Source organism: Sapajus apella, unplaced genomic scaffold (assembly GCF_009761245.1).
Source record: "Sapajus apella isolate SASKATOON/1434 unplaced genomic scaffold, GSC_monkey_1.0 scaffold55, whole genome shotgun sequence".
NCBI lineage: Eukaryota > Metazoa > Chordata > Mammalia > Primates > Cebidae > Sapajus > Sapajus apella.
The window spans coordinates 13,594,611-13,621,570 of record NW_022436995.1 but is presented as its reverse complement, the minus strand read 5'-3'; the positions used below and the strand labels follow the sequence as shown (position 1 = coordinate 13,621,570).

Genomic DNA, 26,960 nt, shown 5'->3' with positions numbered 1-26,960 from the left:
CGCACCCTAGTGTTTTCTTAGCAAGGAAATTCTTGGCAAAGCACCCAGAAAGCAGTAAGTCTCCCTACTGTCTTTCCAGTTCTCAGTCTCGAGTATACATTCTGGAAAACTAAGCCTGTATTTATCAGCTCAGAACTCCCTTTGCCAAGAGACTTGTTGGTCCTAGTAGGATAAGCAATTGACCTCTCATCTGCAGATGAATCTCATGTTGCTCTGGGTAGCACTTCCCCCTCTCCCTCAGGGGATACCACCTCCTCCTCCCACTTGGCATCTGCCAGGGCTTTATCCTGGGGCAGTTGGCATCAGGCTTGTCTGGGCCCACAGAGGGCTACAGCTGTCCTGAAAGGATAGTGACCAGGTCCCTGACCTATGAGCCCTCTGGAATATCTTACCTTGGCTCCCCTTAAAAAACCAAGACAGGTTCTTGGCACTGAGGGGAACTGTGACTCTATAGAGACTGCCCTTGGAGGAACAGGTGGCCTGTCCTTGCTGATCATTGGAGACCTGGGGCTCAGACACAGCCCTTGGATACCATAGCTCACAATGGTACCCAGAGCTGCTGTGTTGGACCTTAGCATAACATGCGTATTCATAAACCATGAGTTGTAATAATAAAGACCAGGAAATTGGAGCACTGGCTTTCAAACCTGGCTGCATGTTATGAGTTACCTAAATTTTTAAAATTTTTTATTTATTTTTATTAATAGATAATATTTTTACATATTTATTTTAAATATTTTATATTTACCTGTGATATTTTGTTACATCCCTAGAATGCGTAATGATCAAGTCAGGGTATTAAGGATATCCATCACTTCAACCATTTATCATTTCTATGTGTTGGGAACATTTCAAGTCTTTGCTTCCAGCTATTTTGAAATATATAATACATTGTTGTTTACTACAGTCACCCTATTCTATAAAAAATTAGAACTTATTCCTTCCTTTTTTTCTCTTAATAAATTCACAGTCTAAGAACTTATTCCTTTTTTTTTTCAATTTTACGTTAAGTTCTGGGGTACATGTGCCAATCTTGCAGGATTGTTACAGAGGTATGCACATGCCATGGTGGTTTGCTGCCTCCATCCCTTCGTCACCTACATTAGGTATTTCTCCTAATATTATCCCTCCCCAATTTCCCCACACCCACTATCCCTCCCCTAGCTCCTTACCCCCCAATAGACCCCAGTGTGTGATGTTCCCCTCCCTCTGTCCATGTGTTCCTATTGTTCAACACTCACTTATAAGTGAGAATATGCGGTGTTTGATTTTCTGTTCTTGTGTCAGTTTGCTGAGAATGATGGTTTCCAGATTCATCCATGTCCCTGCAAAGGACATGAACTCATCCTTTTTTATGGCTGCATAGTATTCCATGGTGTATATGTGCTACATTTTCCCTGTCCAGTCTATGGTTGATGGGCATTTGGGTTGGTTCCAAGTCTTTGCCATTGTAAACAGTGCTGCAATGAATATCCATGTGCATGTGTCTTTATAATAGAATGATTTATAATCCTTTGAGTATACACCCAGTAATGAGATTGCTGGGTCAAATGGTGCTTCTATACTAGATCCTTGAGGAATCGCCACACTGTCTTCCACAATGGTTGAAGTAATTTACACTCCCACCAACAGTGTAAAAGCATTCCTATTTCTCCACATCCTCTCCAGCATCTGCTGCCTCCAGATTTTTTAATGATCACCATTCTAACTGGCATGAGATGGTATCTCAATGTGATTTTGATTTGCGTTTCTCTAATGACCAGTAATGATGAGCATTTTTTCATATGTTTGTTGGCCACATAAATATCTTCTTTTGAAAAGTGTCTGTTCACATCCTTTGCCCACTTTTTGATGGGTTTGTTTGTTTGTTTCTTGTATATTTGTTTAAGTTCTTCGTAGATTCTGGATATTAGTCCTTTGTCAGATGGGTAGATTGCAAAAATTTTTTCCCATTCTCTTGGTTGCCAGTTCACTCTAATGATTGTTTCTTTTGCTGTGCAGAAGCTCTTAAGTTTAATTAGATCCCATCTGTCTATTCTGGCTTTTGCTGCCATTGCTTTTGGTGTTTTAGTCAAGAAGTCCTTGCCTATGCCTATGGTATTGCCTAGGTTTTTTTCTAGGGTTTTTATGATGTTAGGTCTTACATTTAAATCTTTAATCCATCTGGAGTTAATTTTTGTATAAGGTGTAAGGAATGGGCCCAGTTTCAGCTTTCTGCACATGGCTAGCCAGTTTCCCCAACACCATTTATTAAACAGGGAATCCTTTCCCCACTGCTTGCTTTGGTCAGGTTTGTCAAAGAACTTATTCCTTCTATCTATCTGTGCATTTGTATCTATTAAGAAACCTCTCTTGATCTCCCACACCTACATCATTCCCAGCCTCTGGCATCTATCATTCTCTCTACTGCCATAAGACCAACCTTTTTATTCTCTTTCTCACATACGAGCAATTACATGTGATATTTGTCTTATTGTGACAAATATCACTTAACATAATGATTTCCCGTTCCATCCATGTTGCTGCAACTGACATGACTTCATTCTTTTTTATGGCCAAATAGTATTTGATTGCAGATCTTCTTGTATCAGATCCAAATTCTTAGAGGAAGGGCTTTTGGCTTTTTCCCATTCAGCATGATGTTAGCTGTGGGTTTGTCGTATATGGCCTTTATTGTATTGAGGTATGTTCCTTCTATGCCTAATTTGTTGAGTGTTTTTATCATGAACAGATGTTGAATTTCATCAAACATTTTTTCTGCATCCATTTGAGAAGACCATATGGAGTAGGATTATTGTAGGATTGTATCTTTGCCTTTTATTCTGCTGATGTGATGTATCACATTTATTGATTCGTGTATGTTGAACCATTCTTTTATCCCTGGGATAAATCTCACTTGATCATGGTGTATTACCTTTTCCTGTGCTGTTGGATTTGTTTTGCCAGTATTTTCTTGAGAACTTTTGTATCTATGTTCATCAGGAATATTGGTCTCTAGTTTTCTTTTTTTGATGTGTCATTATCTGGTTTTGGTATCAGGGTAATGCAGGCCTTATTAAATGAGTTAGAATTTTCTCCTCAGTTTTGGAAAATAGTTCAAGGAGATTGGTGTTAATTCTTTCAATTTGGTAGAATTTGGCAATGAAACCATTACGTCCTGGGCTTTTCTTTGTTGGGAGACTTTTTATTACTGGTTCAATGTTGTTACTCATTATTGGTCTCTTCATATTTTCTATTTCTTCCTTATTCGATCTTGGTATGTTGTATGTATCCAGGGATTTATCCATTTCCTCTAGGTTTTTCAGTTTGTTAGCATACAGTTGTTCATAATAGTCTCTGATGATCATCTATATTACTGTGGTATCAGTTGTGATGGCTCCCCTTTCATTTTCGATTTTGTTTATTTGCGTCTTTATTGTTTTTCTTGGTTAGTTTAGCTAGCAGTTTATCAATTTTATCTTTTTAAAAAAACAACTTTTTGGTTTTTTGACCCTTTTTTTTTTTTTTCAGTCTTTCTGTAGTTGTGCTCTGATCTTTGTCATTTCCTTCCTTCTACAAATTTTGGGTTTGATTTATCCTTGCTTTTCTAGTTCTTTGTGCTGCATCTTTTGGTTATTTGAAATCTCTCTCCTTTTTGGATATAGCCGTTTATTGCTAGAAACTTCCCTCATGGCACTGCTTTTGTTGTATCTCATTAGTTTTGGTGTGTTGTGTTTCAATTTTCATTTGTTTCTAGATATTTTTAAATTTCCTTCTTAATTTCTTCATTGACTCAGCTGCCATTCAGGAGCATGTTGTTTAATTTCCACTTATTTGTACAGTTTCCTAAATTCCACTTGTTATTGATTTCTAGTTTTAGTCCAGTATGGACTGAGAATACTTGATATAATTTCAATTTTTAAAAATGTATTGGCACTTGTTTTGTGACCTAATATATGATCTATCCTGGAGAATGTTCCATATGCTACTGATAAGAATGTATATTCTGTAGCTGTTGAATGAAATGTTCCGCAAAGGTCCGTTAGGTCTATTTTGTTTAAAGTGCAATTTGAATCCAATGTTGCTTTGTTGCTTTTCTGTCTAGATAATCTATTTACTGCTAAGAGTAGGGTGTTGAAGTCCCCATCTATGATTGTATTGGAGTCTTTCCCTTTAGATTGAATAATATTTGCTTTATATAGTTGGATGCCCTGCATTGGACACATATACATTTAGAATTGTTATATCCTCTTGCTGAATTGATCCCTTTATCATTATATAATAACCTTCTTTGTCTTCTTTTTTAACAACTGTTTTTAACTTAAAGTCTGTTTTATCTGGTATAAGTACAGCTATTCCTTCTTGCTTTCGTCTTCTGTTTGCATGAAACTTTTTCCCCCATACATTTACTTTCAGCCTATATGTATATTTACAGGCAAAGTGAGTTTCTTGTAGGCAGCATATAGTAGGATTATGTTTTTAAATCCATTCAGCCAATGAAAAATTAGTCCATTTACATTCAAGGTTATTATTGGTATGTGAGGGCTTATTCTTATCATTATGTTAATTGTTTCCTTGTTGTTTTATATATCCTTTTCTTTATTTTTCTTCTTTTATTACTTATCATTGCTTTGGTGGTTTTCTACAGTGGTTACGTTTGAGTCTTTTCTCTTTCTCACTTTGCTCTACTAGTAAGTTTCATACTTCTGTGTGATTTTATGATAAATATTGTGGTTTCACTTTCAGGTGTAGGACTCCCTTAAGCATTTTTTGTAGGACTGATTTTGTGGTGATAAATTCCCTCAGTTTTTGCTTGCTGGGTGTGTCTCAATTTCTCCTTTATTTATGAAGGATAACTATTGGGAATAGTATTTTGGCTAATAGTTTTTTCTTTTTTTTCAGTATTTTGAATATATCATCCCATTCTTTCATGGACTATAAAGTTTCTGCTGGGAAATTCACTGTTGGTTTGATGAAGGTCTCTTATATGCCACTACTTTCTTTTCTCTTGCTGCTTTTAGAATTCTCTTTGTCTTTGACTTTTTTTTTTAAAGATAGGGTCTCACTCTGTCACCCAGCCTGGAGTACAATGGCATGGTCACCACTCACTGCAACCTCAACCTCCCTTGGCTCAAGTGATCCTCCAGCCTCAGCTTCCTGAGTAACTGGGACTGCAGGCATGTGCCACCATACCTGGTTAATTATTCATATATTTTGTAGAGACAGGGTTTTGTCATGTTGCTCAGGCTGGTCTCAAACCCCTGGGTTCAAGCAATCTGCTCATCTTGAATTCCCAAAATGCTACAATTACAGACATGAGTACTGCACTTAGCCTGTGTTTTACTTTTGACAAACTGTAGTGTGCCTACAAGACTTTTTTGGGTTGTTAACTATTTGGGGATAGCTGAACTTCCTGTATCTGGATGTCTAAATCTCTTACTACACTTGGGATGTTTTCAGCTATTATTTTGTTAAATAGATTTTCTATGGTATTAAACTTCTCTTCACCATTTGTAACACCCCAAACTGGAAATATTTGGTCATTTTATGATATTCTATGTGTCATGTAGATGGTCTTACATTTATTTATTTATTTATTTATTTCTTGTATGGCTGACGTATTTCAAAAGATGTCTGCAAGTTGTGAAATTCTTCTGCTTGATCCTAATCTATTGTTGAAGCTCTTGATTGTGTTTTTTATTTCATTTATTGAATTCTCCAGTTCCAGGATTTGTCTTGGTTCTTTTTTATATCTCTCTTTTCAGTGAATTTCTCATTCATACCCTGACTTGTTTTTCTTATATTTTATATTGTATATCTGTGCTGTCTTATATCTCACTGAACTTCTTTAATATCATTACCTTGAATTATTTTCCAGGCATTTCTAAATTTCTTTACATTGGAATCTGTTGCTTAAGAATTACTATACTCCTTTGAAAATGTCATATTTCCTTTTTCTTATTTCTTTATGTCCTTTCATTGATATCTGCACATGTGGTATAATAGTCACTTCTTCTAATTTTTTGAACTGGTTTTCTTTTCTCTTTCTTCCTTCCTTCCTTCCGTCCTTCTGTCTGCCCGTCCATCCGTCCATCCATCTGTCCATCCGTCCGTCTCACTCTGTTGCCCAGGCTGGAGTGCAGTGGCACAATCTCAGCTCACCGCAATCTCTACCTCCTGGGTTCAAGTGATTCTCCAGCCTCAGCCTCCCAAGTAGCTGAGACTACAGGCAAATGCCACCATGTCCAGCTGATTTTTGTATATTTAGTAGTGATAAGATTTCACCATGTTGGCCAGGCTGATCTTGAACTCCTGACCTCAGGTGATCCACCCACCTCAGCCTCCCAAACTGCTGAGATTATAGGCGTGAGTCTTGGATTGGTTTTTTTAGAGGAAGACTTTTTAACAGGAAAAAGTCCTCCTCTATGGTATTAGTTGAGTAATGCACTTTGGCTTTGATTCTGAGTAAAGTAGTGTACATTTACTTCATAAAGTAGTGTAGTCTGTATATTATTTCTTTGGTTACAAACATTATCAGTGGTATCTGTGATTTTCTTAGTGGCTTAGGCTATGGCTGCTAGTGGAGGCTCAGGTGAAGCTTTGCTGGAGACAGAACACCAGATGGACCCGTCCTCAGGCTCTAATGGTGGCAGCAGTGCCCTGAGAAGGTCCGTCTTTGGGTCGCCAGGTGGCATACATGAGCATTGGTGTTAGCAGGTCCAGGCAGGCTCATTCTTGGACCTCCAGGAGGTTTGCTTGGGTGCTGGTAGTGTTAGTGATGGACTGGGTAGGTGGGAGAGTCTTTGAACCCCTGTGCCACATGCATGGTGTGGGCAATGATAGTAGTGGTGGTAGAATAGCCCTTGGGCTCCCAGTTGTCATTCACTGGTGTTAATGGTGGCTGGAAGGGCCAGTCTCCAGCCTCCCGGGTGGCGTGTGGGTGGGTGTTCGTTCTGGTGGTGAAGCAAGCTGGGTGGGCCCATCTTCAAGGCCCCCAGGAGGAGTGTCCCAATGCCAGTAGTGATGGACCAAATGGCATGCTTGGTTGCTGATGGCAAGTTTTCTGGGCCTGTTGTTAGGCCCCCTGGTGGTACGCATGTGCTCCGAGAGCAATTGACAGGGTGGGGCAATACTGTGGCTCCTGGGCAGCATGCTCAGGAACTGGGGGAGCAGTGCTAGGCAGGGCACACCTGTTCCCAGGTCCCCTCAATGGTGTGCATGGGCAAAGGCTTTGGTGAGCAGGACAGGGTGATCCCCGGGCCCTGGGCAGTGTGCTCAGGTGGTAATGGGAGCAGCTGCAATGGGCAGGAAAAGCCTGTCCTCAGGGCACACGCAAGTCCTTGGGGCCCCTGCTTCTGGGAAGGGGAGACAGAATTGCTGTCTGTGGTAGCTACCCCAGGCAGGTGGCTCTCAGGCTCTGGGGAGTGTCTGCTTTGGTCCCTGCCCTATGGTGGGTGGCTGAGAGAGGCTATACTCAGGGCACATGCAAGTCTGCTGTTGTTCAGCTGTTGGTGGGGGTAAGGTTGCAGTCAGTGACAGTGGCCCCGGGCAGACAGGTTTCAAGCTCTGGGGCATGCACACTCCAGCTCCCTTTTTCCAGGGAACAGCCTCATCAGGGCACTGCACTGCCCTTTTCCCAGCATACAGGACAGAGTAGGCTAGAGTGCTGGGAACGCTGCTGTTCCACTGAGTCCACCTGCATCATGCCACTGTAGCCCTCTGGGTAGATGTAGGGGGATGTCAGTGGGGCTCCAAGGATGTAGAGAGGCAGAGGCTTTTGGGCCCTGGGGAAGGGGATACAGTCTGGTAGGAGCTGCGCTCTCAAAACGGTGCCATTCTGCAACTGCTTGGGTCTTAGGGGGTGATATGGTTTGGCTCTGTGTCCCTACCTAAGACTCATCTTGAATTGTGATACCATGTGTTGAGGGAGAGACCTATAATCCCCACGTGTCAAAAAAAGGAGTGATTAGATTATGGCGTGGTTACGCCCTTGCTGTTCTTGTGATAGTGAATTCTCACGAGATCTGATAGTTTTACAAATGGTAGTCTTTCCTGCACTCACACGCACACTCTCTCCTGCCACTTTGTGAAGAATTGCTTGGACCTGCTTGAACCTGTTTCTCCTTCTGCCATGATTGTAAGTTTCCTGAGGCTTCCCCACCCATGTAGAACTATGAGTCAATTAAACCTCTTTTCTTTATGAATTTCCCAGTTTGAGGTAGTATTTTTATAGTAGTGTGAGAACAGACAACTACAGGCATGTGGGACCCACTGTGCATTTCCTACCTGTAGCAATGTTGTCATGAGGACTCCAGAGAGCTCCCTGTCCCAGTCTCAGGGCCCACAGGTTGAAGAACTATCCCATGGCGAGGACTGCAGGAGTCCACAGTAGGAATGTGGACCACTGGAGATCTCTCATGTACCCTTTTTCCACATTGAAGAATGTCTCCAGGCTCCTGGCTGATCCAGCCCATCTGCCTCATTTCCTTTTCCTTAGGTACCTCTGGTGTTACCTGTCACTTCTATATTGAATTCCAGAGTTCTCTCTTAGATGTTCTGTTCAAAGTGTTATTATCTAGTCACTGTTTTGTTGATTCTTTGTGGAGTAAAAGGAATGTTCAGTGCCTCTAGTCAGGCATCCTGAAGCTCCTCCTCACCTAATTGTGTGTGTGTGTGTGTGTGTGTGTGTGTGTGTGTGTGTGTGTGTGTGTGTATGTGTATGTGATGTAGTCTTGCTCCACCCCTAGGCTGGAGCGCAGTGGCATGATCTTGGCTCACTGCAACCTCTTCCTCCCAGGCTCAAGTGATCCTCCTGCCTGAGCCTCCCAAGTAGCTGGGACTATTGGCGCACACCACCACCCCCAGATAATTTTTGTATTTTTAGGAGAGATGGGGTTCCACCATGTTGGCCAGGATGGTCTCGATCTCTTGACCTCATGATCCGCCTGCCTCAGCCTCCCAAAGTGCTGGGATTACAGGTGTGAGCCAGCGCACCGGCCAAAATTTTTTAAAATTTTGATCCTAGACCCTACTCCCAGAGATTCTGGTTTCCTGGGTCTGGGATGTGGCCTAAGTCAGGATTTTTAAGACTGATGAGCAGCCAAAAGCAAGAATCCCTGAATTAGAGAAATCAAGATAAGTTCATTTTGTATCACAGGTTATCAAAATACGTCCTGTCATCATTTCATTTTGTATAGGTGCATCCAGGATTCATCTGATGATTTTGATTTGCTTTCTGATTCCTTTTGTCAGGGGCATCCTTCCCATTTCTATTCACTCTCTCCCAATTCCCCCTAGATTCTGGGGGTAAGTACGTGGCCCATATGAATGCAGCAAGGCTCAATGGACCAATGAGTTGTGAAAAGAAATTGTTTTTGATACTTGTTAAAGATGATAAGACAGACTTCAGTCAGGACCGTTATGATAGGTGTAGGGGCCACTGCAATAGGATTTTGCAATGGAGAGAGATTGGGCTCAACTCTGAACACAAGGGAATGTGGGAATGTATGGCCAAGGAGCAAGGTGGGGATCAGTGGATAGAAAATTACTTAGAGGCCTGGCGTGGTGGCTCCCGCCTGTAATCCCAGCACTTTGGGAGGCCGAGGCAGGCGGATCACGAGGTCAGGAGTATGAGACCAGTCTGGCCAATATGGTGAAACCCCATCTCTACTTGAAATACAAAAAATTAGCATGGTGTTATGGTGGTGCGCGACTGTAGTCCCAGCTACTCAGGAGGCTGAGGCAGGAGAATCGCTTGAACCCAGGAGGCGGAGGTTGCAGTGAGCAGAGATGGTGCCACTGCACTCCAGCCTGGGTGACAGAGGGAAACTCCATCTCAAAAAAAAAAAAAAAAAAAAGAGAAAGAAAGAAAGTTACTTAGCAGAAACATCAGAGGTAAAGAGAATCTGGCTAAACTGACCTAACAGAATTCATGCTGAAGGCAATCATGGTGATCATACATAACTGAGGGGGGGATGGTAGAGGATGAAGAACCTCTTTAGATATGATTAGATTAGGGAAACTGACTAGCAGGATTCTTACTAAAATTGGGCAATGCAGAGGTGAACATAGAAGCCCAAATGTCAGAGCTCAGTTGAGAAGACACTTCAGGGGAGCCTGCATAGAGTTTGTTCAAGGAGGGAATCTTTGTTGGAGTCTTAATCCTTGGATTTTCTCTGAACCTACAGGGAGAGAGAAGCCCTCTTCCTTCTGAATTGGAAGCTGGTAGCCTGTGGCACTGGAGTTTCCATGACCACTGTGGAGAGAGGGTGAGCTTGAAAATGAAGCCACCATAGGGAGAGCCGAGAGAAAGAAGAAAAGGGACAACACTGAGGACATCACCTGAGCATCTGGGCCCTGGCATACATGAAACCAGGTACTCCTGGATTTTACTATTATTGAGCCAAAAAGTTGCAGGTTTTGTTTAATCCGTTTGACTCTGAGTTTGTTGGTTGTATCTCTAAGAGTCGTATCGATGATAAGAATGTTTCTCAAAACCTTACAGATAAGCTCTTAGGTATGTAAAGTTTTCTTCTTTCCCTTGTGTTAGTTCTGCCTACGTAGGTTGGTGCGAGCAATTTAATGACCAGAACCAGGCAATGTTTTAGATGTAAATAGAGCTGGCTCTATGATACCAATCTCACAGGTTTGCTGTGAGGATCACATGAGATAAAATTTATAGTAGGTGCTCCAACAGGCTTTTGTACAAAAATTTTGTCTTGCCGTTGTTACATTTTGTTGGTTGATTGGTTTTAGAATAGCTAACAACAGCATCTCTGGGCTGGGGCAGAGGCTACCTCATGGTATCCTTGCTATACAAATTGTCAGGCCAATAGGCTACCCGCTTCTGGGGAAAAGGAAAGGTGTAATAGGACTTTCATTTAATATGGCAAAGACAGATAATCCCTTACGTGTCCAGAACTTTAGACAATGGGAGAATCCATTTGTAGAAAGCACCCAGAGACCCTCCTAGGAGGAAAGAACTGAGAGCCCAACTCTTCTTCTCTGAGACCTGGGGCCGGTACCTGTGACCAAGGCCCAGTGCCAGAGAAGAATCTTGAAACAAAGGTATCATGAGAACAGAGACAGACCAGCAGGCTGCTCAGTACAGAGGAATAAAGGGTAAATGGGAGAGAATAGTTCTAGGTTTAGGACACACGGCATGCTTGAGCCTGCTATAACCACGCCTTGTAGTGAAGACCTTCACCTTGCACAAGCAACCATATGGGAAAGAACTGGTCACTCTCTCCCCTAGCAGCAACCAGATAACTGCAGTAGTAGTAGCAGTAGCAGTAGTGGTGCTGCTGGTGCTGCTGGTGCTGCTGGTGCTGCTGGTGCTGCTGGTGCCGGTGCTGCCGGTGCTGCCGGTGCTGCCGGTGCTGCCGGTGCTGGTGCTGGTGGTGCTGCCGGTGCTGCCGGTGCTGCCGGTGCTGGTGGTGCTGGTGCTGCCGGTGCTGCCAGTGCTGCCGGTGCTGGTGGTGCTGCCGGTGCTGCTGGTGCTGGTGCTGGTGGTGCTGCCGGTGCTGGTGGTGCTGCCGGTGCTGCCGGTGCTGGTGGTGCTGGTGCTGCCGGTGCTGGTGCCTGTGGTGCTGCCGGTGCTGGTGCCGCCGGTGCTGCCGGTGCTGGTGGTGCTGCCGGTGCTGCCGGTGCTGGTGCTGGTGGTGCTGCCGGTGCTGCCGGTGCTGCCGGTGCTGGTGGTGCTGGTGCTGCCGGTGCTGCCAGTGCTGCCGGTGCTGGTGGTGCTGCCGGTGCTGCTGGTGCTGGTGCTGGTGGTGCTGCCGGTGCTGGTGGTGCTGCCGGTGCTGCCGGTGCTGGTGGTGCTGGTGCTGCCGGTGCTGGTGCCTGTGGTGCTGCCGGTGCTGGTGCCGCCGGTGCTGCCGGTGCTGGTGGTGCTGCCGGTGCTGCCGGTGCTGGTGCTGGTGGTGCTGCCGGTGCTGGTGCTGCCGGTGCTGCCGGTGCTGCCGGTGCTGGTGCTGCTGGTGCTGCCGGTGCTGGTGGTGCTGCTGGTGCTGCTGGTGCTGCTGGTGCTGCCGGTGCTGGTCCTGGTGGTGCTGGTGGTGCTGCCGGTGCTCCCGGTGCTGGTAGCAGCAATAGCTAATGGTTATTAAGCGAATCAAATGTGTTTCACCCTCTATGCTAAACACATTTGCATCAATATCTCCTTCAGTCATCCCAGCAATCCTATGAACTTGGCACCATTACTATCATCAGTAACAGAAGGTGTTTAATCTTTTCTATCGTTGGGGTAGCAAAGATTAAGCACCTTTCCCAAGGAACTGTGACTCCAGAGCCCACACACCCTACTGCTTCTTGGTCATCACCCTGCAGACAGTCTAACAAGGGCTTCCTTCCCCCTGCCTGTGCCCCTCCGTGGCAGGAATCCTCATGGGAATAGATTAACACCCAAACCAAAGCTGGGGAAAGAAACAAGCAGCATTATGACTCTGGGGACTCTGGATTACAGCCATAATACTGGAGAAGTGGAATCACCTACACTCCTCTTACAGTTTGAATGTATCCCCCAAAAGGATGTGTTGGAAACTTAATCCCCAATGCAACAGTGTTGACAGGTAGGGCCTAATGGAAAGTATTTAGGTCATGAGGGCTCCTCTTTCATGAATGGGTTAATGCCTTTAAACTCGAGGCCTTAATCCCTGTATTACAGATCCCTTGCTCTTTTGCTGTCTCACTTATACCCACTTTCTTGCCCTTCAACCTTCTGCCATGGGATGAGGCAGCAAGAAAGCCCTCACCAGATGCAGCCCCTTAATCTTGGCCTCCGCAGCCTCCAAAATTGGAGACAAATAAACTTCTATTGTTTATAAATGTCCCAGTCTGTAATATTCTGTTATAGGAGTACAAAATGGACTAAGGCACCCTCAAAGGGACTGCCACTCAGGCAGCCATTCCATGGAGGAAATCAGAGAGGATGAGTTACTCTGCTTGGGAAGAGCTCCTCTGTGCCAGGCAGCTCCTCCATACCAGGCAGCTGCTCCACACCAGGCAGCTAGAACCTCTCCCATGCAAGGACAACACAATAGATCATGGCAGAGATCAGGTCTTTTCTCCCTAGATCCCTTCTCTCTTTCTTACTCTCTGTAACAGAAATGTACCACCGACTATTAGCAGGGCACCTTAGCCCAGCTAGAGACTACATCTTCCAGACTTTCTCACAGGTAGATATGTTCATGTGACTATGTTTTTGTCCGGCGAGGTGTGAGCAGAAGTTATAGGATGTGTGCCACTTTGGAGTCTTAGCTAAAAAGAATTGGGTCCCTTTTCCCAGCCCCTTTTGTTTTCCTTTCTGGTTGGGAAAGAGTCACAAATGGGTCCTACGCCTTGGATCTAGAGGTGGAAGCCACACATTGAGGATGTAACTTGCCAACTATTGTTGACATCTAAACTTTTATGTATAAGAGAAATAAGTGTCTGAAATGTTCCTTTTATAGTCACCGTATGTTTTGGTTGCTTTGTATATAACCTAACTACTATAATGTTCAAGCCGACTGGAATGCCCAACTCCCTGAGTAGAACTAACCGAAAACACTTGTAGCACGTGGAGATTCCTAGGCAAATAAAGCTTTTGATGGGGGAGAAGAGGCTTAAGGGAGGAAAACAGAACTTCCTGATAAGAACAGCCTATGTTTGGCCATTCATGGCAAGGTGAGTTACTAGCTAGGTTAGAGTAGATTATGCTGTCTTAACAAGCAACAACAACATTCTGTGACTTAACATGTAAATACTTATTTCTTATTCATGCAAAACCCACCACGGATCCAGATGACTCTTGAGGGCAGCCATCCTCCATCTGTGGTAACCCAGTGACTTGAGCTCCTCGGTCTTTTGCCCATGCCATCAGTACACAAGGCCTTCTCCAAGATTGTTGCAATAGAAAAAGAAATTAGATCCAGAACCCAAAGCAGGGGAGTCCCAGGGCCCAGCCGGTGGTGTGCTGGAACCAGCTCACGTACTAGCTCATGAGCATCAGTTGCTAAATTTTCAGGAACGGAAACCCGTTATTAAACAGAACAATGATTAAAAATTAAACTGCATACACTTAAAATTTCATCCAAGACAAAGTTAATAAATCCACCAACACATCACATCCTAATTCTCTTACTATATTTTACTATTAGCTGTGTGAGGTTATTTCCATTGATTACTGCATCGTGAATCCCAATTCCCAGCTGCTTGCCCAGCGACATGGCTTGGTAGCCTGTGGGGGTATTTGCTCCATGGGAATCAGGAAATGCTACAAATCAGGGCTTTTATCCCCTAGAGAGCTGCTGAAATATTTATCAGCCGGGGAGTGGTCTTCCTTTCCCGGTACATCTAAACTGAGAGTTGCAGTGAAGCTGGTAACTGTGTCCTGATTTCTCCAGAGCAGTGCTGGGGCAGGACACTTCCATTGGTCACCAGCAACTGGTTGGGAGCAGGTAGTTTAGGGAGTGGTGATGGGTGAGCATTTCCATTTGGAGTTCCTATGGGAATGGGCTGCAGGGTTAGCAACCCCAAGTCGTAGCATTTTGCAAACACAGACATTCCCTTCCAAGTCTGCAAAGCGTGGCCCTTGCTCAGAAGCCTACACCATTGTTATGTTCCAAGGAACCAGGGGCTGGTGCTGAATAGTAATCATCACCTGCCAGGGGCCTATTGACAGGAGGACTGCCTGCTGCCTGTAACTCCTGGTAACAGGGAGGCCCTTCTGGGAGCTGGCCTTGCAATGGCTCCTCAATGAGATGGTGAGGTCTTTCTCTCTCCAAGCATTTTTACTGGGTCTCTGAGACAGTAGCTGCCGGAACCAATGCCAAGGCTGACAGTGTGAACTGCGAGAGGCCTGAGTTTATTTGGCCAACTCAGAATCTAAATGTGTGAGCACGGGACTTCTTTTTATAGCCACTGTAAAAATTCTCCTGACACTCACGGCTTCACTTTTCCCTGAAGCCCCAAGCCCTCTCCCCATCCCGTCCGTACCCAGCTCAGCCATTACTGACCACTTACCCTCCAGTGCGCCGGGCCTCTTTTAAAGCACTATTAGATGTCTAGATGGTTTATGGATCTCCGGGTTTCTGACTCCATGTACTGCATTACTTTAAAAGCTGGACCATAAGACGCAATTGCAGAGGGGAAAGTTGGAGGGGGCAGTGCGTGAGTTTACTATTTAATGAGTGAATGTATTACATCAAATGGATGGAAATGCTATGCTAGCACTTTTTACTTCTTTATAGGTTTCTGATTTTTTTTAAATCAATTGGCATGTTTTTACTTAAATTAACTCACATAGCCTCAGGATCTTCAGTCTTTGGAGCCCCTCTCTTCAAATGGCCAATTAAACACGCTGAAGCCTCCATCCCATGTACCACGGAAAATCTACTGCCCTTCCCAGGATTTCTGAGGGACCCCCCAGGGATTTCATATTCCCTTGGTTACATCACCTCAAATTTCTGATCCCTTTGAGTTCTTGATCTTCTTCTGTCATCTGCCCTTAGAGTAATCATTTCACATCCTTTTCTGTTTCCTAAAGCTCCACTCACACAAGCTTTTCCATGCAGCAGACTTTTTCTAAGAGTTTGGGGATTACTAAGGGGACTACAGGGCAATTCTGAGCAGGAAACAACCCTCTGCAGAATTTCAGCCATCCTGGATATTACAGGCTTGAGCCATACAGCATAGGAAAGTGTCAGCGGCCACTGTTTCCCCTGGGGCCCCAGCGTCTGCCATTCTCGGGGTCTGTTCTCTCTCTTGTCTAGATCGTTTCCCCATTCTAGGATCTTGGAGACTCCCTCTGCCTTGTTGCCAGCGCAAAACTGGTGACCTTTTCAGAGTAAGCCAGCCCTCTTTAGTCTCAACCCTCTTCCATTTAGCCTATCTCATTGGTAACCAAAGAGCCTGTTATGAAATGTCCTAACCAACAGAGCCATCCACCCCATTCAGCCATCCTGGGCTGGACTTCCAGCAACGTGAAGAACAGGGAGGTGTATGGAAGTTTTTTAAAGGTACCTAAGATGTACCTGAAAACGTACTTGCTGGAAAAAAAAAAATTGAAACCACACAGACAAACCACACTTTCCTCCAATGCTTCTCTGTACTTCCTACAGCCCTAGTGCTCCCCCAGAGAGAACCCCTGTCACTGATCCACACTGTGGCTTTCAAGACCTTTTTTATACATTTACATATATCCGGAAGCAAATATGGTTTTGATTTGCATGAGACGTTTATTTTATAACAAGAAATCCCGGGTGGTGGTCTGCTTTTTCACTGGTAACCTGTCCTTTAGATGCATTCATGCCACGTGGTTTGGAAACAGCAATGCTCACCTGGGACATTGCTGACACGCCCGCTGGTAGGCAGTGGTTAAATGGTGTTCCTTATATGCCTTGACCCATCGTGCAGATAGATGTCACTGCTCAGCCAGCAGCTAGGGCTAAAATGAGGCAAGTGAGAGCAAGTGTCAGGTCCCACTTCCTCCACCCTGGTTTCTTTGCTTGGCCCCAGCAACCTTCCTCAGACCCAGACCCGGCCCCTCTTCCACAGGTTCCAGGACTCCTGGACTCCTGCCCTCCCTCCTCCACCCCTCCCACCACACACTGTGGCCTAGCTCCGGAGTGAAGTACAGAATGCTCCACTTCCTCCTTCTTCACTGAGCCCCAGAACAAGCCCATGACCCCTTTGGGTGTAAGGATTTCCTTGTTGCTTGCTCTGGAGCCCCCAGTTCCCAGCATGGACAAACGCTCACGGTCCCTGGGCTGCAGTTCCCAACCTCCTCTGAGATGACAGCTCCTGAAAGGAGTCCATCTACTCTGACCATGAAGTTTCTCTTTGAGATCAGGCCCAGTGGTCAGCACAAAGATGCAAGTGGACAGTTTGTGTTCCTGTAGCCTGAAGGGCTAAGCCATCCTAGGTCCTTCAGCCCTGCCCTGGAATGGCTGCTTTGGGAATGTTTTCTCAGGGTCCGCTGAGCTCCAGTGCTGTGGGCTAGGTTTAGTACTGGATGTGAAGGCTGGCAGGACAGTGAGTAGGGAAGAGGAGCAGGAGTCCAGGGGGGTGACTGGACTTGGCTGGGAGGCCTGGATTTGTTCCAGACCCAGGGAGGACTATCCAGCTTTCTCCACTGTGCTTAGGAAACACCCAGCAAGACTGCCACAGAGAGTGCAGCTCCAGGATGGTGGAGACACCCAGAGCAGGCCAAATCTGCAGGTGTACTCACCCACGGTGGCCTAACCCCCATTGCTGAACCAGAGTAATTGTCAAGTAGAGCCAAGATGATTGTTGCAAAGTGCTACAAAGAGCCAAGTTTGAGGTAGGCTGGCAGTGAGCAAGAGTGAGCCAGCTCTCCGGGCAGCCTCCTGCACAGCCTTGCCGCCCCTTCCTTCTGAGCTTGGGTTTCAGCTGGGCCCTTGCTTCATCTGTCCCTGAGCTCATCACACTGCATTATGATTGTCAATTGGCCAGGTCTTGCCTTCCTTCATCACTGGACTGTAGTAAGAGATAGGGAAGCATGGCTCAGAGCCACAGCCGTGCACGGTCCCAGTGCTGCTCTTACTGTGAGGGCTGCAGGGGGTGGGGCCCAGAGAAGCATGCATAGCTGATGGAACCCCCTAGATGTCAAGGTTGAGGGCCCCGATGCCCAGCTCAGACCTCATTCTAGAGCATGGGGTTGGGTACCCTGCAACGTGTCAGTGGCATCAGATTGCAGCTGAGGGAGCTGGGGGCAGCAGGGATGAAGGGTGAAAACCATGCTGCCTGGTCTTCCTCTTCTACCTGGCTTCCTGGCAGCAGACCAGGACACCTGACCACTCCCTTGCTTTATGCCTGACCGATGATCTCTCAAGACTGGCTGTGTGTTACCTTGAGGTTATATACATGTCATCATGGAGGTCCCAGCCCAAACATCGCTTTCTCAGACCTTTCCTAATCACCCTAAAAAGCAGTTCCCTACCTTCTATCTATCCTACGTTACGTTGACTTTTTTTTTTTTCTGTGTTATTTAGAACCATCTAAAGTGATTGATTGATGGGGTCAGTCTGTTCCAAACCAGGAGACAACCCCCATGAGGGAGGTGGGTTGTCTTATTTCCTCTTGCAACCCCAGTGCCTGATGTGTACTCTGTGGGTGAGAAGGTGGTGGGGAATGAGTATGGAGGAGAGGGGGCAACCATTAAGGCATACTCTGTACCTGAATGTGGAAATACCCTCACCAGAGACTTCTGGGAGTATCCTGACCAGGACCACCCACAAGCGTCTTTTTAAAGAGCAATCTCACCTGTCAGGGCTCCCAGTACACACACCCAATGGGAGAGGGAGAGCTGGGGAGAGAAGGATGCGTCATTATGATGAGTCAGAATTTGTATTATTCTTCACATACCCATCACATTTTATCAAATTTTGAAATCTGGTATTGACAGTAATCCCATTCTCCCCCTGACTGGCAATGGCATTGGTGATATCAGTCTCAGCCCCAACTGGAAGCAGAAGAACCTCAGATGGGCTTGGCCCAATGGGTGAGTTCCCAAATTCAATGGAAGGAAGAGGTTGGGGGTGGAGGGGAGCCTTGAGATTTTCCCTCAGACTCTTAGAAACTCTTAAAAAATAGAAAGAGTCACCAAAATAACTAAAGAAATCCACTAAGCCTTTCTCCTTCCTCAAGTTCCCATGAGAATGTAATCTTTTTGAGGTCACTCCCTGCCATGGTATAAGGTGCCCAGGAGGGCAGCCTGGAAGATGCAGGAAGTAGCCCTGGAATGCAGGCACCCTCTGCTAATGGAGGGGAATTTTGGCTCTTCTCTTTCTTAGATTTTACTAGGCCTTCCTTTCCAGGGGAAATCCCCTTCCAGGGGCTGTCTTGGGGGGTCTTCTCTGTTAAAGGCAAGGTTCCATTTCTGTTTCTAATTGAAGGCTGGCATTCAAGCCAAGGAAGGAGATATTAATCACCACAAATGGATGGAGATTGCCCCTCTGAGCTTTGTAAATTCCACACCACCTCTTGTTTCGTGGCTGTGGGCCTCGGTTTACGGCGTGCCCTGCCAGAATTGAAAACCTTTCATCAGTGCAGACGCAGGGCCTCACTGCTGCTGTGTTTGGGCTAGAGAACTGAGGTGGAACGTGTTATTTTAGGGTGTTGCCAAGAGCCAGAGCTGTGATTCGAGCAGCAAACTCAATTACCGTCACCTTTTCACTTTTTAAAAATAAGAAATAACATTTTAGGTCATAATTTATCTTGTTGATATTTATTTAGGTCAAGAGAGGTAATTTAAGTTAAATTCATTCAGTGGATTTTCAGTTATGGGAAGAGGGAAAATAAACTTTCTGTTACCAGAGGGATTTTGCGTGCAAACACACACAAACTTGCGCATGCTCGCACAAACAGATGTAAACAGACACGGAACTATAGCACGCAAGTCAAACGGAAACATGTCATTTAGGATAGAAATGTACCCTGTAAGCTACAAGAGAAAGCTATTTAAAATAATAGAAATAGAATCAATTTAAATGTAAGCTTTCAAACATTTTCTCACAGGATAAAATCAAACTGTAACAGAGTGGTACTCTATATGGCTAGAACATCTGGAAACTCAGCCTTTTATGTAGCACATTGTTTATGAGGCTCCACTGTGTGTGCTATTAGGCAGTATTTCTACTGAGAGGTGAAAAGCTTGGGCCCATGCTAGCTTGCATGAAGTCCTGGGGACATGACAAGGAACTGCATTGTATGTTACCCAAGAGGTGGGCAATAGAAGAAAAATGAAATAGGGAGGCATTTACAGGGAGAATGAGCCGAAGCTTCTGGAACGAATGGTGAAAGAAAAATGGGAGCCAATAAGGAATTATCAATTGATAAGAAGGAGTAAAATATTAAAAACATTTGTGGGATGAATGAACAAAGAGCCCGATCTTAAGGCGGTAGAATGGGAAACCCCGTTAGTGACTTGGCCTGTTGGAACATGTCACTTTCTGAGACCAATCACTTGATCTCTCAAAAAAGATCCCATGCAGACCCATGACTCTGGGACATTTCTATAACTACTCATAACTGTGCTCTTCTAGCTATTAAAAGAAAAAGATGGGAGGAAAAAAGAAATATAGACACCTGAGTTTAGAAATCTTTTGGATAAAGGAATTGTAAATGTAAATTACAAGTCACAGCTGAGCCAACTGTATGCCACAGCCTCTTGACACCAGAGAATCCATATTTCTGAAAGCAAAGCTGCAGCCAGCCAGTTCTGGCAAGGTCTTAGTTGTAGGAATTCATTTCCTGCATCCACTGCATGCTTTCGGCTTGATCTGACAACCCAGACCTCCACCATCTGAAGGCAACAGCTTGGCATGTGAAAGTTTTGTGACTTAGTATTATCCGGTCTTTTATCTTCTGTGCTTTTTGCTTATGATGAGTTGGCAAACTAAGGATGCGAATTAGCTTCCAGTGGCTGCTTATAACAAATGATCACAGACTTGGTGGCTTAAAAAATATATATTCTCTCATAATTCTGGAGGCCTGAAATCTGAAATCGGGTTGTCATCAGGTCATGCTCCCTCTGGAGGCTCCAGGAGAGAGTCCATTCCTGGCTTCCTGTAGCTTCTGGTGGCTTCCCAGCAAACTGTAGTGTTCCTTGGCTTGTAGCCCCGTCACTCCAGTCTCTGTCTTCGCATCACCTGCTCCTCTTCTGTCACTCTCCTCTATGTCTGTTATAAGTATAATTGTCATTGGACTTAGTTCCCACCTGGATAATGCAGAACCTTCTCATCTCAAGATGCTAAGCTTAATCATATCTGCAAAGACCCTTTTCCAAAGAAGGTAACATTCGCAGGTTCCAGGGATCAAGACGGGGATATCTGGGGACCCCCCCATTCAACCCCCTACAGATGCCATCACAGAATTGTCCACAGTGCTGGTATACCTTTCAAAGAGGCTGACCTTGAGGGGATGCTGTGAAAACTTAGAGGGAACGTAATGCAGCAAAGCTCTTCAGACGGGAGGAAGACAGTGGTTCCAAATTTGAGCCGCAGGACAGGGGCCACTTTTTAAAGTGCATGTGAGCTTTTCTCTCACACTTCCTGCATGACTTTCTTAACCTTTCAAGTGTCTGCCTGCTAAATAAAATCAGAACTATCTCAGCTCAATGGAAACCCACAGTCACTTGGTTATGAAATCATTTCAACTCTGTCTGCCCAAACTTTCCTCCCTCCTTCCCTCCCTCCCTCCATCTCTCCCCACTCCCATTCCATAGAGGAAAAGATTTAGCAGCTTGTGGGCCTTTGAAATGTCAGAGGCTTCATTATTCTCAAGAATAGGTGTGTAGCTGGGGGTGAGTGAAGACGCTTCATGCTGCATTAGGGTTAGTGCACTAAAGAGAAGCTGATAGGAGAAGAATTAATTACAGTTTAACAGTAATAATAAAAAGCAAAACAAGAGATGGAAATAAAATGGCCAAGGGAACAAATGGTATTCTGAAAAGAATGGTGTCTATTCACCGTGGAAAATTTATATGTAGAATAAATGTTGGGAACTGGGACACAGAAGAGGCAATCAAAGGCCGAGGAGGTTCCAGCAAGCGGGGGCTGCTTTTCATTGAATTGTCTTATTAGCTGGCTGAAGGTATAAATAAATTCCTCCAGTGTCTTTGTTGTCTGACAAGATGGAAAGCAGAATGAGTCCTGACGGGGCAGGGGGTGGGGGATTTGAGGAGAGGGAGGGTGACCCTGACAGCCCTTAGAACCAGGGCTTGGGGGGAGTCTGCTGGTGGGAAGAGAATAGTGAGCGAGGAAGGTGTCCGCTTTCATGGCAGAGGCAACAGGCTGTGGGCTGCACTGACGGCCAGGGAGGGGCCAGGACTCCCAGGGCTGAGAAGCTTTGTCCTGAGGCCAAAAGCGTGGCTTTATCATGGCAAATCCTACTCTATGTCACCACAGCATGTACTGGGAGCAACAGTCGGGAGCCACAAAGCCTTCCTCAGGATGCTCTCAGACACCAGCTTTCAATCACGGCGCCCTTGGTAGACTGCCATGTGTGACTGTTTGCAAGGCATTTTACATAAGACTTGTTACAATGAAGGGAAGTACCAACATCTGTGAAGAACTAATGTTTTTTAGAGTAAGGGGATTCTGGGAAGCCGGCAGTTGTGACGTATAGCTGCTTTAAAAAAATCCGCTTTATTCAGGTGTATGATCCACATACTATACAATGGAATGGTGCTTAGTATATCCACAGAGTTGTGCAACCGTCACCACAATCAATTTAGGTCATTTTCATCACCATTATAAAGAAACCTCATGCCCAATAGCTGTTACTCCCCATTCCACTGCCCCCTCCACCACATCCTCAGCCCTAGGCAATCGCTCATCTACTTTCTGTCTTATAGGCTTGTCTATTCTGGACTTTTCATGTAAATGGATCATATATATTTGTTCTTTTGTATTTAGCTTATTGCACTTAGCATAATGTTTTCAAGGTTCATCCATATTATAGCATGGGTCAGAATTTCGTTTTCTTTTTAAGGCTGCATAATATCCCATTGTATGTATATGCTACATTTTGTCTATCCATTGATCCATTCATGAACATTCGGATTCTTGCCACTTTTTGGCTATTATGAATAATGCCTCTATAGACATTTATGTGCAAGCTTTCCTATGGGCAGTTCTTGTGATGCTGATTATAAAGTGTGAGAACCACTGATTTATAGCATAAGTAGGTGACAAGGTATGGTAACAACTCTAAAATATTAGTAGGTGGGCATAAGCTACTGACAGCTGCAAGATCCATGTGATTCTGGAAATTGTGTGAGAGGAAAGGGGAGAAAAGGACTCTAGTATCCCTGAAAGCCAACCCACAAATTGCTAAAGGTAAGACCAGAAACTAAAGAAATCCTAGAAGAAAATCCAGAAAAACTCCCATGGACATTGGCCTAGGCAAAGAGTTTATATGACCAAGCCTCAAAAGCAAATGCAACAATAACAGAAATAGACAAATGGGACTTAATTAAACTAAAAAGCTTTTGCACCGCAAAAGAAACAATCAATAGAGTAAACAAGACAACCTGCAGAATGGGAAAAAATATTTGCAAACTATGCATGCAACAACGGGCTAATCCAGAATCTACAAGGAACTCAAATAATTCAACAACAAAAAAAAACAACCCCATTAAAAAGTGGGCAAAGGACATTTACATTTCTCAAAAAGAGACATTCAAACAGCCAGGAAACATATGAAAAAATGCTGAACATCATTAATCATCATAGAGATGAAAATCAAAACCACAATGAGATACCAAATAGCCATTCCGATACCAGTCGGAATGGCTATTATTAAAAAAGTTAAAATACAACAGATGTTGGTGAGGATGCAGGGAAAGAGAACCCTTATACATTGTTGTTGGGATTATAAATTAGTAAAAACCTTTATGGAAAACAGTATGGAGATTTCTGAAAGAACTAAAATAAAACTACCATTTGCTCTGGCAATCCCACTACTGGGTATCTATCCAAAGGAAAATAAATTATTATGTGAAAAAGATACCTGCACTCATATGTTTATTGCAGCACTATTTACAATAGCAAAGATAGAGAATCAGCCTAAGTGTCCATCAACAGAAGACTGGATAAAAAAACATGACATGTGCGTGTGTGTGTGTGTGTGTGTGTGTGTATGTGTGTGTATTCCATGGAATACTAAGCCATAAAAAATAAAATTATGTCTTTTGCAGCAACATCAGGAGAACGGCAGGTCATTATCCTAAGTGAAATAGATGCTGGGCTTAATATCTAGATGATGGGTTGATAGGTGCAGCATATCACCATGGCACACATCTACCTATGTAACAAACCTGCACATCCTGCACATGCACCCTGGAAATTAAATAAATGAATGAATTAGTTAAAGGAATAACTCAGAAACAGAAAGTCAAATAGCACATGTTCTTACTTATAAAGTGAAAGCTAAACAATGGATACACATGGCCATACAGAGTAGAATAACAGACACTGGAGACTATGGAAGGTGTGAAGGTGGGAGGGGTATGAGGGTTGAAAAGTTACCTATTGGATACAATGTTCTTTATTTGGGTGATGTGTACAGTAAAAGCCAGACTTCACCACTGTACAAAAGATGCAGGTAAGAAATCTGCACGTGTACCCCCTAAACATATAAAAATTTTAAAAATGAAACAGAAACAAAAATACTTAAAAATGAAAGAGACGAGCAACAGAAAATGATCATGAGCCAATTCTATACAAAGAGAAAGGAAAATAAGGGATAGAATGTCTTTACGGATGTCTACGGCAATACCACCCTGAACGAGCCCAGTCTCATCTGATCTCGGAAGCTAAGGAGGGTCAGGCCTGGTTAATACTTGGATGGGAGGATGTCTTTACAGATAATGCAGTCATGTTAGAAAGACATGCTTATAAAACAGATAAAACTTGTAACCTAATATATTAAAGGAACTAAAGGAAATTAAGAAAAAGGATAAGTGTATGAAATAATAGCATAATCAGATTAGAAAAATTTAGAAAGGACATAATTTGAGAAAAGAAAGATTTGAAAAGAGAAATGACAACCCAGGAAAGAAAACGAAATGAAAAACAATATCATAAGTGAAGACTGAAATGGAAGGGACATGTTCTAATTTTCTACTGCTACATAATTTATTACCCCCAGAATTTAGTGGAATGGAAAAGCAATTGTATCATGCTCATGGATTCTAAGCCTAATTGGGACCACTTGAATGGCCAAGGGCTGAGACAGCTGGGATTAGATCTAGATCTACTTCCAAGATGGCGTCTTTAATTATCTATCTGGCGCTTGGGCTGGGATGGCTGGAGCAGGGGTTCAGCTACGACTGGCCATTGGAGTGCTGACAGGTGGCCCTTCCAGCATGATGTTCTTGAGGCTAGTCAGGCTTTATACATGGTAACTCAAGTTTCTAAGAATAAGTGTTCTAAAGACCAAGGCAAACCAACTCAGTCCTTCATGACCTAGCCTTGGAAGTCTCATAGCATCACTTGCACTGTACTCTATTGTCAAAGCAGTCACAGGCCCACCCAGATTTAAAGGGAGGGAATATAGACTCTACTTCTTGATGGAGGAGCATCAAAGAATTTTTGTCCATTTTTCTCAGCTTTATTAAAATATAATTTGCATATAATAAAATAAATCCATTGTAATCGTGTAGTTTGAACTTTTCATAGTTATATACAATTTTGTAACCACTAGCACAGTCAAGATATAGAGGAATTTTCTCACTTAAAGTGTTTCCTCATGCCTCTTTATGGCCATATTTCAGATCACCACAGAACTCAAATATGAATGAACACCAACTGTAAAGAAGAAAAGTTATAAAATCAAAGACAAATGAAGAAGACCCAATATATGTGGCATAATAATCCTGGAGATAAAAATCAAACCAATAGAATTGAAAGCAAATACCAAAATATTTAGATTAAGAAAACTTTCCTGAAATAAAACAGACTTGAAACTTTATAGTGAAATGTGTATTTTGTATTTGGGAAAATCTACCTAAAACAGCCAATACCCTGGTAAAACTACTGACTTCAAAGTAAAAGAAAAAAACCTTAAAGACATTGGCAAAAAGACCAAGTCACTTATAAGAGAGAGAAAATTAGATTGCCATTAGACTTTGGACATAGCCCTTTTTGCTAGAGGACCATGAAGCAACATATTTAAAATACTCAATGAAAGAAACTATGAAGCAAGGATTTATAGCAAACAAACTGATCTTCAAATATAAAGACAGACACACTGTTATGAAAATGGAAAAAACCCAGGGAATGTTGTTCTTATGAATCCTTCCTGAGGAATCCACTAGAGAATGTACTTTAAAAGGCCAAAATGACTGGAGAAGTATCAGCACAAAGACTGCTGACAAGCATGGAAGACACGGTTTCCTGTAGAATTAAGACTAAATAACGGTTCTTAGCAAGAAAGGATAGTATGAATAGCTTTATGTCCTGAGAATATAAATACAGCACAATGATCAAAAATGGGAGAAGAATGAAAAAAGTACATAGGAGTTCAATAAGCTTGAGAACTGCCTTGGAGAGTACAGCAGGGAAATTATAGTTAATAATAATTTATCATACATTTGAAAATAGCCAGAAGAAAAGAATTGTAATGTCCTTAACGCAAAAGAAAAGAAAAATGTTTGAGGTGATGAATACCCTAATTTCCCTGATTTGATCACTGCACATTATATACAGGTATCAAAGTATCCCATACATCCCCAAAATATATATAATTACCTATACCAATTTAAAAAAATCTTTCCTGTAGGTTTTAATGGGGAGTCAAAGGATATTACTGCAAATTAGATTTGGAGAAGACATGGAAGAAGAGGAAGTTACTAGGTAACTTCAGTATCACTCATGGGGAAAGGGGAATCAGTAGACAAGAGCATGAAAAACAAGGTGAGGAGTAAAAGTTTTAGAAATGGTATAAAGGTAACAATCAGAGCCAAAATATAAATTTGCCTACATTCAAAAGGTATACCCTCCCTGACATAAAAGAGACAAAATAGCCCATAAAGGCAAATGTTATTTCTGTAAGATATACTTCCAATATAAAACAAAATGACAAAACTTTTGAGGTCAACCTTATCAGTAACGTCAATACACTCAAATGGGCCTAACCTAAAACAAAATGATTGGCAGCTACCCAAGCAAAGTTCATTACCATGCAGTACAGAGGAAATAACAGATTTATAAAGGTTAAAATAAACATTTAGACAAATATCTATCCAGCAAATACAAATTAAAAAAAAATAGTGGTCATAATCTAAATAAAGGCAAGATAAAATTCAGACCAATATCATTAGAAGACACAAAGAAGGACACAAGTGCTAAAGGATACAATTCACAATGAAGAAATATCAGTTATTAATATTTATGCACCCAAGACACAGCATCAACTTATGTAAAATTTAAACTAGAGGACATGCAAGGAGAATTAGACATATACATACTAAGAACAGA

The 26,960-nt window shown here is 43.5% G+C and overlaps 1 pseudogene; it reads left to right on the top strand.

Moving 5' to 3' along the window:
- The first annotated feature begins 21,885 nt into the window (after window positions 1-21,885).
- The window catches only part of LOC116527708, a 31,736-nt pseudogene continuing 26,661 nt past the window's right edge, over window positions 21,886-26,960 (top strand).